Genomic DNA, 10681 nt, shown 5'->3' on the forward strand with positions numbered 1-10681 from the left:
ATTTATTTAAACCTAGAGATAAACTCGAGAGATAAGGCCAAATATTTCCGTACAACATATAAGAAATACTCTCTTGACTTTGATTGATTTGCACTCACACCCATCTGCTTCAAAAATTTTAATTTAGTCTTCTTAGTTGCAAAACTGACCAGTTAGCCCAACGTTATCCAGCAGCTCATTTAATACCCAATAGTATTAGATTGCCATCTCAAAAAAAAAAAAAAAAAAAATGCCTTCCCTCTCTTGTCATACTTGAAGTTTTTTCCCATGTGCTTCAACCATTCCATTTCAAACCGACTCATTGATTACATCTCTCCTTTTTTTGGTGATCATTTGGCACTTGCTTGCGGTCATCTAACCAAACATTTGGTCATCCTGTTATATTATTCCGATTAGTCATCCAACTATCTTGAGAAGCCATTGAACATTCTTCTTCGAGCTGTGCGAAGTCCTGTTAATAGTTTTAATTAGTGTTGCAACGTAAAATATTTTGGGAACACTCTAGGAATCTTTTATTTTTTCTTTTTTACTTTATCGAGATGGAGAGAAGTTTTTTCAAAAAAGTCTAAAATATTTAAAATATAGGCATTATAGGATTGGTTATTTTAAGAATATGAAAATTTTTATATAGACAGACATTCTTAGAGTCTATTTAGATAGTCCTGTGCTGTCCTACAAACTCACAAGATCACAAGCTGAAAAATAAAAGAAAAGACACAATTTGAGCCAAACATATATTTATAAAATCCATAAGAGTATCTGCGGAGTGGAAATTTTTTCTCTCTCTAAAGAAATGTACCGGCAGAGGTTCGTTTATATGCGTTGGGCTTGGTTCAGTGATACTTACAATTCTGTTCTAATGATGAGGATCTAGTATATTGTCCAAAAATGTGCTTAGAGTACAACTTGGAGTATTTTCCGGGTTCATTCTTCCGCATGGGGCATTTTAAAGATGGGAAGGTTTATAAAATATTTATAACATGATAAGTAGAGATATTTCAAGAATGAAAAAGTTTTCTGTCAAATACTCAAATTTATATAAAGTTTAAGATTTTATAATAAGACCAACTAAGGACTAAAATTTAAAATTTTTAATTATTTTTCTGACGTATGTGTCCCGAGATTGCCTGCAGCAGCCTGCGTAGTGCGAGCTAAACCCGCCTTCCACCGGAAAACCCTAATAAAAGTCCTCGGGGAAAAAAAAAACAAAATGGAGCGAGGAGAAAGATAGATAAGCGAAACACTTTCTTTTCTCTCTGGCGGCCGCCGGAGAGAGCCTGACGCAGTGATGGAGGAGAGGCCGCTGCCGTGCCCAGCGTCTCCGCGAGCACCAGCGACGAGACCAACAACCCCAACACCGGCATGTCCCAGGAGGAGTGCAAAGATAGGATCCGCGAGAGCCTCAAACGTACAACTCCTCTCTCTCTTTCTCTCTCTCTCTCTCTCTTATTCTTGTCGATCGATGTTTGAAGCATATATTAGATGCTGGCATTTTGACAAATATTTTATATGCATTGGTATTGTTTTTTTTTTTTTTTTTTTGTAGATCCGACGGTGAGGTTTCTCCGGGAGCAAATGGAGAAAGCCGGCTGCCCCGTTTGGGTGCGGCTTCTCCTGGCAACCAAATGCAGCGACCAAGGCTCTGCCGGCGGCTATGCGAGCAAGCGGGGGTACTCAACTTTTTCCCCTTTCTTTATCCTTCTCTTTTTCCTTCATTGCCAATTTGTTGAATTTTCTCATTCTATAGATAATTTTGACGAAGCCAGTTTTTAACATTTTATGAAGTGATTTGGCCATTATGGGTTGCAAGGTGGTAGAATATGTGCTTCAACAATAGTGGATGAAGGCTGCCTAATTCATGTTCATCTAAGCATAAGAGTTGATGTTGGATTGTTGTTGAAACAATGATCTTAGTATTGCAAACTTCTATCTTTTCATGCACTGAAGATGCAATGGTGGATCTGACATTGTTCTGGCATGGATGGCATGTAGAGAAGGCAACAGGTTTCCTGTCTGTAGATAATGTAGTTATTGTTGTTTTTATTTGAGCTTCTAATCAACTTGAAAATGTGAAGTTTATTAACATTTAGAGTAGGGAAGAGTTGGCATATAATGCAATCTTTTTTTTTTTTTTAAAAAAAATTGAAGTCTAAGATACAGTCTATCAAAAGAGAAAAAGGCTCCCTGTTATTTCTTTAGAATATTTCAAGTTAAGGATTCAGGGGGATTATCATGAGGGGGAAGAGTAGGTTTGGATGAACAGGAGTTGTAGTGGATGATGGCTTACTTTTTGATAGGCTTATCTTCACCAACTTAATTGTATTCTATGCATGATTTCATGTTCAAGGAGCTAATAGGGGAACTGGATTTCAGCTAACCAATTAGATGCTTAGATGATAAATTCTTCATGTCAGGTGTGCCGAACTGCTCGGTACACCCGTACCGAGCCTGACCGATGGAAAATCGGGATGGTTCCGACGTCCAAATCGGTTCTTGGAGGGATGGAGAAGAAAGAGAGGAAGAGAGAGAGGGGGAGAGAAGGAGAGGGAGAGGGAGAGAAACAAAGGGCCTTCGGCGGCCATCCGACGTCTTCTCAAGACCGGTACGTGTGGAGGGAGGGAAGGAGAGAGAGTGGGAGGTCCTTTCAGGCCTTCGGACAGATGGCGCCTCTGTCGCAAGATCTCCAATGGCCGGCAAGCCCACGCCGATGGGCCTGAGGGCAGTCGAACCGGAGGAGGGCTTCCACGGCTCCGCCCCCTTTTTCATTTTCGAAACATGGATTCGTCCTTGTTTCAGATTTTTTTTAAAAATTTTAACACGTGAAGTCAGTAACCCAATTACCGATTTTATGATTTTTTTAAAAAAAAAATAAGGTGGAGTCGGCGTATTTTTTTCCAACTTTGCCTATTTAAAAGAAAAAAAATACGGAACAAGGGCGAACCCCTATGCTGTAGGGGAGGAGAGCAGAGGCCATCCTCGATGCACGCGGCATCGGCCGCCCTCGACGCTCACTCGCCTGCCATCACAGAAGTCGCGTCAGCGTCGGCGTTGGTCTGGAGGCCTCCGACGATCCGATGAGTCTCTCCCTCTCTTCCTCTCGTTCTCCCCCCTCTCTCTTCCCTCTCTTTTTTTTCCTTCCTCTGAGCCCTTATCTGTCATGTTGGTTCGCACTAGTCCGGTCCAATGCGCACCTGTACCGCCTCATAGGCCGGCAAGCACGGTCCCAGTTCCGGCTCCGAGAACCTTACCTAATATGCTTAACTTAATTTGTTATATGTCCGAAAATTAAGTAATCTTATTTTTTGGAGACTTACTGTTGTTTCATTATTATCCTCCATAGTTATAGTTATTTCTTTATTATCCCCCATATCTTTCACCATAGCTTCCCTTATTTCTTGGCTATATGGATTTTTTTTTTTTAATCCACATCATCTACTTCTATCACCTCTGCCAATCAACCATGTAGCAGCAACCATGTAGATTCACTGGTAATTCTAGATGATACTGAATCAGTCTAGCAACCATGTAGAAGCCTGTAGCATAAGTATTCCTACCATTCAATCTGATGGAGTCCAGATCCAGAAGAAGTTGGCCAGTTGAAAATTTTTCTCTTGCCTCTATGTCTATTCAAAATCAAGCCTAACTTCACATTCTTTGCCAAGGTACATATAACTTCTTTTATTTGTCTTTCTCCTTGTCCTATCCTTCTCTTTGTTTATCCTCTTGCCTTTATGCTTTCTTTACATAATTATATATCCACTCCTCCTAAATACTTACTTTCAGTCAAAGAACTCATCTGACCTAAGAGTTAAACCAGGAACATTGACAGGTACCCATGCCATTTGTTTTCATTATTTGTCTTTTTTTTTTTCTGAAGGTGGAAGGTTTAGATCATTTCAAAGCAGAGTTCATATTTTGATACTTTTAAAATATCTCTTGGCCAATTTAAATGTTGGAACTTAGCGAACCATCATAATAAAAAAAAACAGACTTGTTGTTGTATAATATTTTCCTTTTCTGCTTGGTGCACTTGCTGGTATATTGCGTTTGTTAACATTGGCACTTTAGCGTACCTGGTCTTCATGCTGTTCAATGCTGCCTTTTTAGTTCAATTAGTGCCAGAGCAAGAAACACCTAATACTACAGTTCTTTCTAGGATATCCTTACATGGTTCTAAGTCATAAATTGGTACACCATCCTAATTGTGGTAGGTTCATACTTGTTATATATCTAGCCATATTGCTGCCTGCCAAAGTGCTCAATGGTCAATTGTTACATAATTTTTTTGATCACTTCATATCAGTGGTTTGAGATAGTCTGTTAATGAAGGTGGCATGATTCATTTTATGCGGAAAAACAGAATTCTTTTCATTTTGCAGGTTATCTTCTGCAAGATTGTTTGGTTTGCATGGGTTTCCTTGTTAGTTTTGTAGAATCATGATATTAAGTTTTAGACTGGCCTTTGTACATTATTATAGAAGCTGCACCTTTTTGAGAAAAAAATTATGCATCTGTTGTCTGTAGAATCCAGCTATATAGTGGCTAACAAAAGTGCGCAAGGATTCGCTAGGTTCTTTTGGCAAAGCTGACATTGCTATGTAATTAAGGTGTGGAGGGAGTGCAGACATGCTTTTGGTTCACAAGAAAGTTGCTGACTCCCAAGGTATTTGCATGCCTTCAATATCTCATTGAAGGTGTAGCTATCTTAAAGGTTCTCTGGGCCATGTAAGCTGGCAAAAGATATTATGCAAGCAAGCACATGCTTATAGCGCAGAAAATGATTCTGCTTTGGCATTTTAGTTTGGGAAGCAATTCAAAGCACATCTTTATTCCTTTATGGGTTAACATAATCCAAAACATGGTCTTGTTGTTACATTTTAATCTAGAAGGAAATTCAAATGAGTAAAGCACCATAAGTTTAGATTGAAAAATATAGGATCAGGCAAAGTGATCTGTAAGATTAATTCATACCTTTCAAGACTTAAATCTTAATGCATTCTTCCCTTTTATGGGGTCTATTTTGTCACAAACTTACTATTTAGGACCTGGGTCTTATGATATAGATTGAAGTGGCTCTAACTGATCTAGATCTCATCCTTAGACCACAATCAATTGTACCATAGGATCTAGATTGATATCATGGACCATATAGTGCATGGATCATACGAACCAAATTGATTGTGCTATTTACATATGCAAGCATGGAGGAGCCCATTTTATAATTTATTCAGCTAGATGGCTTATAAATTAATTATCAGTAATAACTAATTATTGAAGAGTAAAATTAGCAAGTATATAGTTGGCTTCATGGAGTAAAGAGGCAAATATCATATTTTATGACCATATGTTAAAATCATATCCTTGTTGTTTATAAAACAACAGCCTAACAGGATAATTGATTTATATATTTTATATAAACATCTTGAATAATGTACCAAAAAAAAAAAACATCTTGAATAAGTAGACAAAAATGTTTATTTCATTATACATTCTATTTATTGGCTTATGATGGTGGAAACTGGACTTTTTATATGTATGACCTTTCATTCTCCATTTGTATACTTTATAGTTGACTCAAGTTTTAATTTTCACATTTTTTTATATTATAAAAATTTTGAAAGGAATCAAGAAAAAACTTATGATCTCTGATTTGATACATGATTTGATCCGATCTAGCTCCCATCTATGATTTATTATTTGATTCTTATCTTAATAGCATACATGGGATGCCAATTATGATTCAGTTTATGACTAAGGACAATTGATAAATGTATTTGTGGTCTTGCTAGTAAGGCTTCAGTTTATGTGGATACTGTTGATGTGAGAGAAGTCAACTATGAAGTCAACTTGAAAGTGGTTGGAAATGCATGCAAGCAAGTAGAATGTGCTTACAAGATTGCATCTTTGAGTTCACTTTGATGTTCTAAAGACTGGCATATCATGTAACTTGAAAAGTTCAGTACTTTGTCATGAGTCTCATGACTATACTTTTTTGAATCTTGAGGTTCAACTATTATGGTCGATCAAATATAGATAAAGTAGCAGTCATATACACCTTAATTAAACCGCCATATGTTGAATAGAGCACAATTAAAAATTGTGTGATAAACTTTATATCTTAGATAAAATCTAGCCTATCTAGAATCTTAGATCTTAGATAAAAACTGTATGACAAAACTTCAACATATCTTAACATACACAACAACACACCTTTATGAGTTACAAAACTGTGGTAAATTACTATGCTAAATTGTTGTTTTGTCACTGCTGCCTCAGCGATCCCCAGACCTAGAAAGGCTCACCAAATACTAATTCCTTTTCAAAATGTCTACTCCAATCACCACCAGCCACTCTGAAAAGGTTTGATGATAATTGAAGCTATGCAACCAAATAACTTTCCCACAATTAAAAGAACTTAAGTTTGTGTTGTAAGCAAATGGCTTTTAGGACATAACACATAAATCAAATTCATCAGAATGTTCCAGCAAAGAATTAATGAAGCAAAATGATAATGAGATATCAAATTAAGGACTGAGATACTATAGAAGGATTTGAACACATAAAATTATATAAAAAATTCAATAAATTCACATAGATCACATTTTCTTTAAGGGCCTGTCATTTGATGAATAAATATCATGAGAAAGTTGATCAACTTTCCCATTGACCAACTTACCTCTGTTCTTATGCTTCTCTAGATGGGTAAGTTGTTTTCCCATGGTAGCACTTACCCATGAATGAGAGGGCTTAACTACCTAGGAGGGGGGTAAGTCATCTTTTTTTATTTTATTTCTAAAATATAATATATTTTATGATATATAATAATATTTATATAATAAAAGGTATTATAGGAAATATGGATAGATCTTAGCAACTTATCTAGAAAAGTAGTAATGCAAATGAACATGGGTAATATATATTTTGAAGCCATTTTTCAATACATAAAAGAACATGTATAAATTATTTTTCTGTCTAATTGTTGCTGGAGAAATACTTACCTAAGAAAAATACAGATTCATGGGTGAGTTTTTTAACCTCCAAAGAGCATGCGCTAAAGTTCATTTATTCCTTCAAGATCCTATAAATTGTTGCTGCTAATACATACTAGACTGTATGTTATCCTCAACAGTAAATTGCGTGAGGCTGCATATATCCTGGAGGTCCACATATACCACTGGGCTAAGCATCCATGAATGCCCACATCAATAATTTGAATGAGGCTGCATATATCATCTCACCAGAGTGTTAGAAATGTCCTCATTGATCACTCGAACATGGCCAAATGTACCACTTGACTGAAGGTCCACATATATTTCCTAGCTAAAGGTTCAGATATATTTCAAATATGGTGTTATTTTTAGATTTAAAAGAATTGTGCAAATTCCATGTGAAACATTTATCAGAAAGCTCAAATGGAAATAAACAGATGTAGAGGAAGTTCTAATAAGAATGTACATATGAGATCAAAAATATCAAGTCTAAAAACTTTATGATTTCATAATTTTCATTAGAAAATCATGAGTTAGACATTTTTCAGAACTAATTTTAAAACAAATGTCGAAAGAAAAATAAGGTGGGACATTTACAACTAATCATATATTTCATTAGTACATAAACAATATAAAAAATTGAAGCATGTTGTAGAAACCCAAAATTTTGGGAATGACACTGAAGTTTAAAATTGTGTTGGAAAGATGGGTTTTAACTTGTTCAATATGATAGCACCAGTATGGGTGTTATTAACTAATAGATATGATGCATATGTAAAGAATTTTTTTCTTTTTGTTAATATAAACTGAACTTGCCAAAGGTTCAAACCAAGGTTTCCTGTACCGGTACCGGTACCGGTGGCCGGATCGGCTCGCCGACGGTACGATACGGCACGCCTCCGTTCCGTTCCGAATCGAGGCGAACCGACGAAGGAAACCGGGAAAGAAAAAGAGAGAGAAATAGAGAGAGAGGAAAGGAGAAAGAAAAAGAGGGAGGGAAATCCGCCGAAGGCCCTCCGGCGGACAGCCGTGGCCGTCGAGCGGCGGAATGACCTCCCGCGGCTCCGTGCGGGGAACAGGGGCGATCCGCCCTGTTTCTCGATTTTTTTTTTAAAAAGCTTTTTCAAAATGAAGTCGGCAAGTGGTTTGCCGACTTAATTAAGTGAAGTCAGCAAACCACTTGCCGATTTCATTTTGAAAAAGCTTTTTAAAAAAAAAATTCGAGAAACAGGAGCGATCCGCCCCTGTTCCCCGCACGGAGCCACGGGAGGTCATTCCGCCGCCCGACGGCCACGGCTGCCCGCCGGAGGGCCTCCGGTGGCCCTTTCGGCGGATCTCCTTCCTTCTTTTTCTTCCTTCCTCCCTCTCTCTATTTCTCTCTCTTCTCTCTTTTTCTTCCCGCAACGGCATGTACTGTTTTGCATGCCGGAACCGTCTCGGTTCCCCGTCGGGATGGTTCAGCACGCCCGTACCGGGCGGTTCGGCCCGGTATGGCAAATCCTGGTTCAAACCAATTTGATATTTAGATACCTATGACAAGTTTTTCCCACATAAGTAAAACTTGGGCTCAGATGAAGCTGAGATACCATGTTAGTAGGTACATTTTATAACATCAACCAACACGAGCTTTTCTAAATAATAATGTTGAAATCAAGTTTATGAATTCGTTTATATCTTATAATAGCTGAGATGATAGCACTACTCTTGGTTTCTCAGTATAGACAGAAACATATTTTTTATTAATTATTGTTTTTACTTTTATCTTAAGGAGTGCTAGAAAAGATTACAACATGATAATATATTTATCTTTCCATCATGTGGCTAAAATTTTACATAATCATTGTATCAAGAAAAAATTAAGACAAGATGTGTTAGAATTATATTTGAAGGAAATAAAGATATTGAGATAATAATACATGTCATCTTCTTTCCTTCATGTGAACAAGGATCTTTTTTGGTCAATTCACCTTATTGATAAAGGAATATAAGGTAAATTGTAGGATAAAAGAAAAGCAGTGATATACATAGAAATAAACACATATGTGCATGCATGTATGTATTCATGCATAGATGTGTACATGCGGTACATGTATAATTTCATACATAAATACATATTTCTAAGTGTTCATACATACACATATACACATACATACATGTACATACATATACATACATACATACATACATACATATATACATATATGTATGTTATATGTATGTGTGCGTGCGTGCGTGTAAACACCTGAAAAATATATAAATATGTTGAGTATGATGCTAAGTTGACTTTTAAAGTTTTTGCTGGAAAAAGATGATGTAGCATGCATTTAGTAAAGAAAAAAAGAAAAAAAAAGGAACTCATCACAAGCTCAGACTTTGCTGAAAATGTTTAGAAACTTAATATTTATTCTGGTTCACACTAAATGATTGATACTTGAACTGTTACTACTTACTAATTGCACCCATTGTCCTTTTAAAGGGTACCAGAAGTCTATGCGAGATGTCAAAATTGTGGGACTTCTAAGTTGGACAGAGAATCTTTGAAGGCAAGAATTGATAGAGAGAAGTTTGTACATTTTTAGACTACAAAAATTGTGTCTAGGAACAATAAAAAGTTCTTAAGCATGTTTTTACTGTAGAAGAAAATGTTGGCCCAGTTTATGTTAAGGCTTTCAATACCAATGGATACGAGGCATACCGTATCAATGCAGTAGACCACTAGTATGGTACAGGGGCTCAATATAACCCTGTATAGACACATGGTAGAGCTGCTATCTTGACTCGGATAGCATACCATAGGGCTGAAAGTTGATTGGATAAATTCTGAGCGATTCTGAATTCGAATCTGGATTGGGTTGAATTTGGATCGGAAAAAATCTATATGCAACTGGATTCTGATATGGAGATAGAAAATTTTTCAGATATCAATATGTGTACTGATTCTAAGTTTTTGTTTGAAATTGAACCAGCTATTAATTTTGTCAGCCTCTGAGATTCGGCTTACAGTATCTGGATATTAGAAATTTTTCAGATGGATATCCATATATTTAAGAATTAAGATGGTAGTAAAGAATAATCTTTTGTCTCAGAGGTGCGTGGATGTTTACCTAACATTGACATTAATGAGCATACATTCATTGTGACCAAGAAGAAGGCTTGTAAATTATAGATTTTCCATGCAAGGTATCTGACCTTTAAAAAAATGTATATGCCTACATCTTATAATCTGATAATTATCATTATTAAATTTTGCTCAAAAATCAATTTGTATCTGATTTATTTTTATATCCATTTGACATGGATATTAATATGATTAATGTCTGATTTGCATCCATACCCAAGGATTGCCGTACCGGATTGAACCGTCCGGTACGGGGCGTGCCGAACTGTCCCGATGGAGAACCAAGACGGTTCCGGCATGCAAAATGGCACATGCCGGTGCCGGAGAAGAAAAAGAGAAAAAGAGAGAGAAATAGAGAGAGAGAGGGAGGGAAGAAGAAAAAGAGGGAGGAAAATCCGCCAGAGGGGCTGCCGGAGGGCAGCTGTGGCCGTCGGGCGGCGGAAAGGGCTCCCGCGGCTCCGTGCGGGGAACAGGGGCGATCCGCTTCTGTTTCTCGAGGCTTTTTTTTAAAAAAGTCTTTTCAAAGTGAAGTCGGCATGGGTTTTGCCAGCTTCACTTAAGTGAAGCCGGCAAG

Source organism: Elaeis guineensis, chromosome 9, assembly GCF_000442705.2.
Source record: "Elaeis guineensis isolate ETL-2024a chromosome 9, EG11, whole genome shotgun sequence".
NCBI lineage: Eukaryota > Viridiplantae > Streptophyta > Magnoliopsida > Arecales > Arecaceae > Elaeis > Elaeis guineensis.